Raw genomic sequence first — 8,782 nt, 5'->3', positions numbered from 1 at the left:
TTTTTGTCTGGATTGAAAGGCACTCCGGCAGTAGTGCGAAACTGGAAAGAGGTATCAATATGAAATTAGGAGATGCATGTGAATGGAAAGGTAAGAGAGTTTTCAATGATGAGGCCAAGAAGATAGGAAGTCATGGAAGGAGAACGGTGATGCATCTTAAATGAACTTGCAGTAAGCTCTGAAGATGAGGAAAACAGGAGTATTGATGTAAAGAAGAATTAAGATTGATGAAAAGCACCATCTGTTTTTTCATATATTGGTTTATTTGAAACACATATTTTCACATTGTTTTTGGTTTATGTTTTCCTCTGATTTTCTAAGGTAAAATATTTTTCAACAGAAATTGGAACAGAATGATATTCTTTAAAAAATATACTTTTTTTAGTTGAAAAAAAAAACTTTTTGTAAACATTGTCACTGAAAATAATATGGACATAATTTCCCAAAAGAGAAAAAGGGTTTTAAATCCAGAAATGATTAAACCTTCTCAAGGAGTGAAGAAGAGTGCCTTATCTATACAAGGGAAGAGAGGAATTGGAGCACTAGGAATGGGACTTTGGACTGGATATTGGGCATATGTATATGCTCCCCTTGCTGACTGGAATCAGGCATTCAGAAGCCCTTGTTCTTCAGTGGCAAGAGGACAGAGGTGACTTTGTTGCAGTGCTAATAAATGGAGACTTATTCTGTAGTTCACTTTGGAAAAACTTTTGATTTTGAACCAAATGTCTGTCTGTGCATGTTTTAGTTACCAAAGGGGTTAACCTGCCTGACCAACAGGATTGGTACACCTAAAGACTGACCACAGCACTTGCAGTTTGCAATGACAAGTTCAAAACTGGCATGCATAAATTGTTATTACCAAGCAGCTGCTTGCTGATGTGGCTAATTGTTTGACTTACAGAGTTCCTGTAGTCTAACAGCAAAGCACAGAAATCAGAAGTAGGAGATGGGAGGATCCCAGTGGCAAAGTAATAAACTATCCAAATCAGTCAGTTGGGTCTACATGAAGAATCAAGATCATAATTCACATATTAATTTGTTGGGTCTCTTTCAAAAACTGTCCTATTTTAATATATAAGTTTCTATATAAAATATGTGATAGATTTTGAAGTCAGCTTTGCTTTACTTTTTATTGCTGTTTATTACATCTGAACAAAGCCAAAAATGTCCATGAATGATTCTAGTTCAGTGAAAATCTCAGGTGTATTAGTCTAAACAAAGAAATTTAGCTTAAACACAGGAGTGAGACTTGACAAAGTTGTGGCTGGAAAACAAGGTGTTAACATTTTCCACCTGCTGACAAGCTCTTGCAATCGGTGCAAAATAGGTTTTCCCTTAGTCCTCTCAGTTTTGGATAACCTTACTACATCTGGAGTGCCTCTATTCACTTTAAAAATGGAAGGGCAATGGCTGCAAAATGCAAGGCGTTCAGAGCCTCGGGAGTGAAGATGAGGGTCTGTTGTTCCAGAGACCAGCCAAGGAACATGGAGGTCTCCATCAGCATCTTCTTCCTTTCCCCTTTACCTCCCTTCCTAATGTTTAACCAGAGTTTCAGGATTTTTCAAAAATTAAATGGTCAGGCACGATGTTTCTGAAGCAAACTGTGGTTGACGGGAAGATTCACAATGCCACTACTTCAAGCCCATAACATGATTTGGATTCTTATGAAGCTTCTTCCACAAATGACATAAAGCATTTGAAAGGTCAAAATCTTCAGAAGTTAAATGTTGTTGCTCATTCCTTGCTTTGCTTCTGAATAGACTGATTTTTTTATTTCCCCTTTCTGACCTTCATTCCTCCATCTGCTTCTATAATTTCTACAGCTGCTGTGATTTGTTTTATAAACTGGCTCTGTCTGGGCTGCTTCTATCCTGAGTGCATTTTATTTGGGGCTGATGTGTTGCCTAAACCGTTCCCTGTTCTTTGATGATATTAACAAATCGAGTTGCCTCACTGGATTGACTTTTCCCCTCATTTATTTCAGAGGGCCTTTTGGATTGAAATCTCCAAACCCATCAAAACTGCCATTGTAAATCAAGCTGACAGTCAATTACAAGATGGACTATGTATTTGAACAAGCCCAGCTTTGAAAGCCCAGCCATTTCTAATATACTTACAGACCTGCAAACGCTCTTCATTTGCAAGATACAGGGGTGCCCACTGCATGTGAACAGCTGGTGCTGGGGTGTGGCATAAAAAATCAGCACAACTGTAAGAGAATTCAGAGGAGTTTAGTCAAAACGATAACAAAAGCGTTTTCTGCCTCTCAATGAATAAGCCTTAGTTGGTGGGGGTGCTATTTTTTGTGCAGCTTTATTGTATTTGATGCATTAACACTTTCACTGCTGACAGCAGCCAGGTTCTGACGTACCAACATGCATTTCAGAAACAGCAGGGCACATATTACAAATACAAAGGCATTGGAGTACATAGGAAGCTTGTAATTCATGAAGAAATGCACAATAATGCATCTAGCACCACTTCTAGTTTTAGTGGAAAAATATTGCAGCGAGACAGTTTGTGATATGGGCGTATGTGTCTGTGAGTAAACTCCAGATAGCACTTGGAACAGTTTAATTCCTCTCCATTTGGCAAATCATCTGGTGTTCTCCCTTCTGTTGCATATCCCAAAATAAAATAGAAGAAGCTGTCTTCAAGTGTACAAAAAGACTGAGCTAAGGCTGCACAATGACCAGGTTTCTAATGCATCAGAAATGAAGGTAGTTCTGTTTTTGATTTACCATTCTGTTAGTGTCATCAAAAATCTGCAGAGATGTGGAAACAGCACCAGCTGGGTAATTGCTGCAGAAAGCATGCCATGGTATTCAGTATGGGCTTTCCTCATGAGAGCTGCTCCTACCGGGTGGTGTGAATAACTTTGTATAACCTTGCACTGAAAAAGATCTGACAAAAGCAAGAAAAACAGCTCTTACTTCTGAGAGGATGCAGTCAGTCCAGCCCAGGCATGGTGAATATATGAACTGCACACTCTGTGCGAGTCTCTCTGTCAGTCTTCCAGTTTATGGTGCCAGTAAATCTGTTGTCTTGATTTGAACAATAATAAGAATAATACAAAAATCTAAAGAGAGACTGAATTTGTCAGCTGATGGAAGAAATAGAAGATTTATTTTTTAAAAATGTGACTGTTGAAGCAGTTGAGGAATATCTTCTTGCTTAGAGAATTAACACATACTCTATGACTCAGGGACCTGGGCTAGAAATAAAGACAAAAGTCACAGCTCACATGTTGTGCTTGTGTTACAAGCCATCCTCTCTCCCTTGCCTGCAAGAATTTTAACAGCACAAGGCAAAGCACAGGAAACGATATTGTGAAGAGCGAACCACAACTAGCGAGGAACAAGTCTGTCCCCATCTGCTTCTTTGGCCCCTGCTGCTTTGCAGGGATGTCCTGTCTCTATGTTGGTTTAGTCTGGGGTGGAACAAAAAGGACAGAAAACCACAATGTCGAAACTTCATTAACTGCAGTAGCTGCAGATAGTGAAATGGCCAAGTTACCTCTCTTTTTTCTTCATTAGCATTACAACATTATGTTCAATCGATCAGTTTGAGCATGTTATGTTATGTGGCAGTGGACTTAAGAGTGCTCAGTTGTACTTTCTCCTTCTATTCAATCTCTTCTGCTTTTCCCTTCATGCTCCATCTTGCTCCTAAAGCCATCGCTTTCTTTCTGTTCTTTTGTTAAGTTGGTAAGTGGCTTCCTTCACAGGCCAGAATAATGTGACATTTCATGGGGTAAGTAGTTCCTTTCCTACATGAATCTTGTTTCGTGTGGCAGCCAAACTCACTCTGTCTTCAATTACATCTTTAAGAGAAATTTAGAGAATGTCTTCTGTTACTTGTTTTAAGGGGACCTAATTCTTGAACTGTGCCAGTGCTAGACAGAGACAGCAAAGGAATGGGCTGAGAATTGCCCATGTGCAACGTGTATACATTTGTTCCTGCATACTTCAACTGTTTTTTCTCCCAGCGAGCGCGAGGCTGGGAAACAGAGTGCTTCTGCCTCCACCTTCTTGGCAGCTGGCTGCTAGTCTGTTGATGAGATCAGACTGAAGTGAGAATGACCTGTTTGCTGCTACTAGAGTCACAAAAGGCATGATAACAAACTGTCCCTGCCAGCTAGTCAGCGTAACCCACCTATTGTGTGTAGTTCTTCCTCTTTCACTCAGCTGTAACTTGGATTTAGGACATATGTTCTGCCGTGTGAATGAAAGGAAGACTCACTCTTCTTGGACCAACAGTGGTTATTCCAAACTTGCCACAGGTAGAAGTTGTAGATCGCACATTTTATTCTGACAAGGTTATTGCAGGCAGTGCAGTCTGGCTATCAGAGTCAATTCTTAGGACAGGTGTCTACTCCATGCTTTGATTGTGTCAGCAGCTCACCTAAAACCTCACAGTGAGTTGTGGCAGGACTAGGGAGAGCACCCATAAATCCTCCCATAGCAGGAGCCAAAGTCTCCTGCTGCTGCTGTTGGAGCAAATGCTGCAAAGAGCAGTAGTGGTCCTAGGTCTATCTCTGGTGTTGAAATATTCCTAGTGAAGAAATGCCCATCGCTCCAGAGGCCATGCAATATGCTTTAAGCAGCTGCAAGGACCTATTGACTCTTCTTTCGACACCTTTTAAAAAAAGAAACATGTTTTGACCTGCAAACAAAGCCCTCTGCCCTATGTGCTGCAAACTGCTTACGTGCTTGTTATGAGACTCACACAATAAACAGCAACTATCCAAGTAGATCAGAAGGCACAATTTTTGAAGAGGGCGTGCACAGAAGGAACTCTGGAAATACTTCTTTCACTGTTTGACATCCCAGAAAGAAAGGATGCTGATAAACTAGAATGAGACCAGATAATAAAAGGATGAAGAAAATTACTTACTTGCGAAGGAGGAAGTAAATATATACAGGCTCATTCTGGAATCTTTCTGCAGTGGTAGGTTATTGTAGTTAAAAATAAGGAATGTAAGAAATAGGTGTGCCTTTATGTAGAGTTCAGGGTATGTTGCCTCATGTTTTTTCTTGCCCCATATAGGTTTTAGGTAAAACTCATGAATTTAACTTTTTCCTGACCTGAGGATTTTATGGCTCCAGCACTGTTCTCCACCTTCACCATATGTTCAAGTGAGCTTTTTCTTCCTTTCTTTGGTCATTTGCATAAAATCACAGATATGGTGTTCCGTAGCAATTAATACCCACCAGTCCTTCGACCCTTGTTCTGACATTTTTTTCTGGTGCTTTCATATACCTACATTTCCATTCATATCTCATTCATACCAATATTAATATTTCCAGTATTAATATTTATGTTACAGATTTCTCAGATGAATGGTAAAATCAGTCACTGTAAAACTATACAGTACCAAAGAGTGAAATTTATTCTTTTGCAGAGAGCCACTGCAAGCTTTATGTACCACTCAAGTCCCAATTGACACAGCTGAAGAATTAGCTGAGACTTAAGCAGAGAGAAAAGTGAAATTCATCCAATAGCCCCTTTTGGCTGCCAGATCTCAGCCTGCAGGAGTGAGAGCTACACAGTAACTGTAAGCGTGACTAAGAACTGAGAAAGAAAAGAGCTTTTGCATTTAGCTGACAGCACTCCCGGTGCTGCAGCATGGCTATGACAAGACTGCCGCAAACTGCATTGTCAGGTGGGATACAAGGATGGTCCATTTGTGCTTTAATCCAGCTTCTGAGCTATTTGAGTCCTCCTTTTGAACTACCTCTGTATTATTCCCTTTACTCTAACTGCATCACCAGTTTTAATGAATATCACTTAATATCATGCTGGAGAGGAGTAGTCCGTGAACACAGTGGAATGTTTGCAAATTTGATCTAGGGTTTCAGTCAGTTTATAACATGGACCATCTGACATGCATGCTAGGGGATTACCTTATGTGCTTTTGATTTATAGACCTCTTAGGTGTCTAAATATTGTATTAGTTAAGCTCACTTAAACACAAGGGGACATTTACAGGTACCTAGAGCTTAAAATGGGCCAGTGTACAACAGCACCCTATACTAGCTTTTCGTTTCTTAGAAGTCCAAATTGTCTACGTACCTAGAGTTTTTAAAGACCTTTTTTAAAGGAATAGTGAAGTTACATGCCCAGACTTCTTTCCCTGTTTTGGGTAATTTTCTCTACATCCCACTATCTTTTCCACATTAGTAATAATAATCAAGACAAACCCAGCATCCTTTCATAAATCATGACAGTTTTGAGCAATCTTCACGGAACAGTGACCCCAAATTCATACTAAATTCTATTAATTACCTCCCTTCTATTTATGTGCAGCACCTTGTTTCGTGGGAGAAGCATGTCTGGTGGGTAAAGCACTGGTGCTGCCCATGATGCTGGGGTGGGGGAGCAGGTGGTAAATCCCGTGGTGAGGAGAAGGTGGACTCAGAAGTCTGTCCCCTTCACTGCAGGGGAATACATCTTTTGGAGAGAAGATGAGATGTAGGCCTTCTCCCATAATCTTTTGATCTTTACCTGTTCTTGAATGCTGGCACCAATACTGCTGCCACTGTTTTGCAGTAGGCACTTTTCTTTCCACACTCAGCGAATAGAAATCTATTGTGTCACATCAGGATTGTGACTCCTGATAGTGTACCTTCTATTCCCCCACTGTCTTTCAAGAATATCAGACTGAGAGCCTACATTTAAATATTATATTGATTTTTAATCCCTTTATCTTTACCAGTCTCATCTGAATTTGCCAGAAGTCTAATGGATCATTTGGTTTTAGACTAGGCTCACTACTTAGAATGAACAACTGTACACTTGGCCAGCTCAAGGCCTATACACCGTTTTAATACCCTTTGTAGGACTTAAGCAATACAAAGACACTGAGCTCAATTTCTGAACAAGAAGAATCCCACTCTAAATAATTACACACAAGTTGTGAACTATGTATCCTGCAATCTATTCCACTCATTTTCACCTAGGGAACCCCATATCCATTTATTCCTGAGGCTTTTCTGGCTAGTAGGCACATTTTCATCACTGTTAACTTTATCTGCAACACCAGATGAAGGTATAGAGAAGGAAGGGGAAAAAAAGAAAAACAAAAATCTTATTCCAACTGAAAACTGATGGACAATTTCTTGATGAAGTTGCTCTCCTTCTGTGTAATTATTCCATTTCAGAGGTATGGGAGGATGAAAAATTTCTGTTGTAGTCTTCAGCTTTCACACTTAATAGAAGTAAGGCCTGTTTTTCTTTTATACTTTGTACAGAGTCATTTCAGCCAAAAGAAGTGAGCTATGCTATGCTTTGATATTAAGTATCCCTTGAAGGACTTGGCTGCTCTAAAGATTAGGAAGTTAATGATATTTTGTCTCGCAGCAGGGTGACTTTTTAATGTATATTTTAGATAATAGAGCAGTTCAGTGATAATATTGTAGATTATTGCATTTCCTTCCTGAGGCTTTATATTAAACGGGTAAACGTTTCTGGGCAAGCAAAGCCTGCTTCAGTTTCAAAGTTTTTTTCTCCTTGTCCTTTATGGCAATGTATTTCTATTAGCAGGGCTTTTGTGATTGTGTTTTTTCTCCTGGCTTTTGTTGGGAATGATTCTTCTCCGTGGAGATAGCTAGCATAAAGCCTCTGTGCCCCATACTGGAAAATGAAGTAAGACATAGACCTTGAGCTCTGCACATGGAGCCATGGGAGCATGAACTCACTCTCCCATTCACCAGAACAGCAACATCTCAACTTTATCAACTGAGTCAAACAGCCTTGTAAGCCTCAACACGGTAGTTGCTTGTGCAAAATAGTTTTATGCCAGTGTGCATCCATTACTTAATGTGCAGTTTCTTCCCTATGGATATGGAAGGTCATGTCCCAAAGGGTGGACACACAGTATTCCTGTTTTGAACCCAGTTAATCTTTTCTGTAACACTGCTTTTAAGATTCAGCCACTTACAGTGACAAGCAGCTAGGGCAGTAGTTGTACCGTGTATGAACCGGTAAAGTTTGAATGTGAAGTGATGGATGGGCTTCATCTGGAGAGGCAAAAGAGAGATGCACTAAACCCAGTCTATACTTCCAGAGTTCACTTTGGACAAAAACTGTGACTCACTTGCCGTGCTTACTAATGCTTTTCATTGAGATTGTAAGCAATAGAAGGCTCATGTACACTGCACTGGAGCATGAGACCAAGGTCTCTACATGACCACTAAGTAGGCTGGTACATATAGGTAGGGCAGTAGCTCTGCCTGGAGATACTAGCTTTTGTCCTGAAAGCAGCATGATCAGCTTAGCAAGAAGCTCTGTATGAGTTGTAGCTAATTCTTCCTGGACTTGTGCCGGACTGTACTACCTGGGGAGCTCTTTGCATGTGTGTACTCTAATGTATGGTGCAATACAGTCATGATGACAAGCTGTTGTATAAATGAATAAAATCTTTGACCCTGTGCTAAGAGATAATTTGATCTATTATAGAGACTTCTGAAATTCCTGATCATTCTTTCTGAACTTCTGAAGTGTTGTACTGGATGTCTTACTCATGGACATGACAGAGAAGTTAGGTGTTACCTGGTGTATAGAGACCAAAGCTCCTGATGAGCAGGAGACTTTAGAGATGGGGATCCTGTGCTGTCATCTTGGGTCCTGAACCTGTGCACAACCTGGCATACCTCCAACCCTAGTGCAGATAGGGAGCTGAGGAGAAACAAGGGTACTCTCGCTGTATTACATACCTGGCATGCTTCCTCATAAAAGACCACAGAAATTATCCTCTGCTTTGAAAGGATACATGCTG

The sequence above is a fragment of the Gymnogyps californianus genome, chromosome 5 (assembly GCF_018139145.2).
Source record: "Gymnogyps californianus isolate 813 chromosome 5, ASM1813914v2, whole genome shotgun sequence".
NCBI lineage: Eukaryota > Metazoa > Chordata > Aves > Accipitriformes > Cathartidae > Gymnogyps > Gymnogyps californianus.
Note: the sequence above shows the minus strand (reverse complement) of the source record.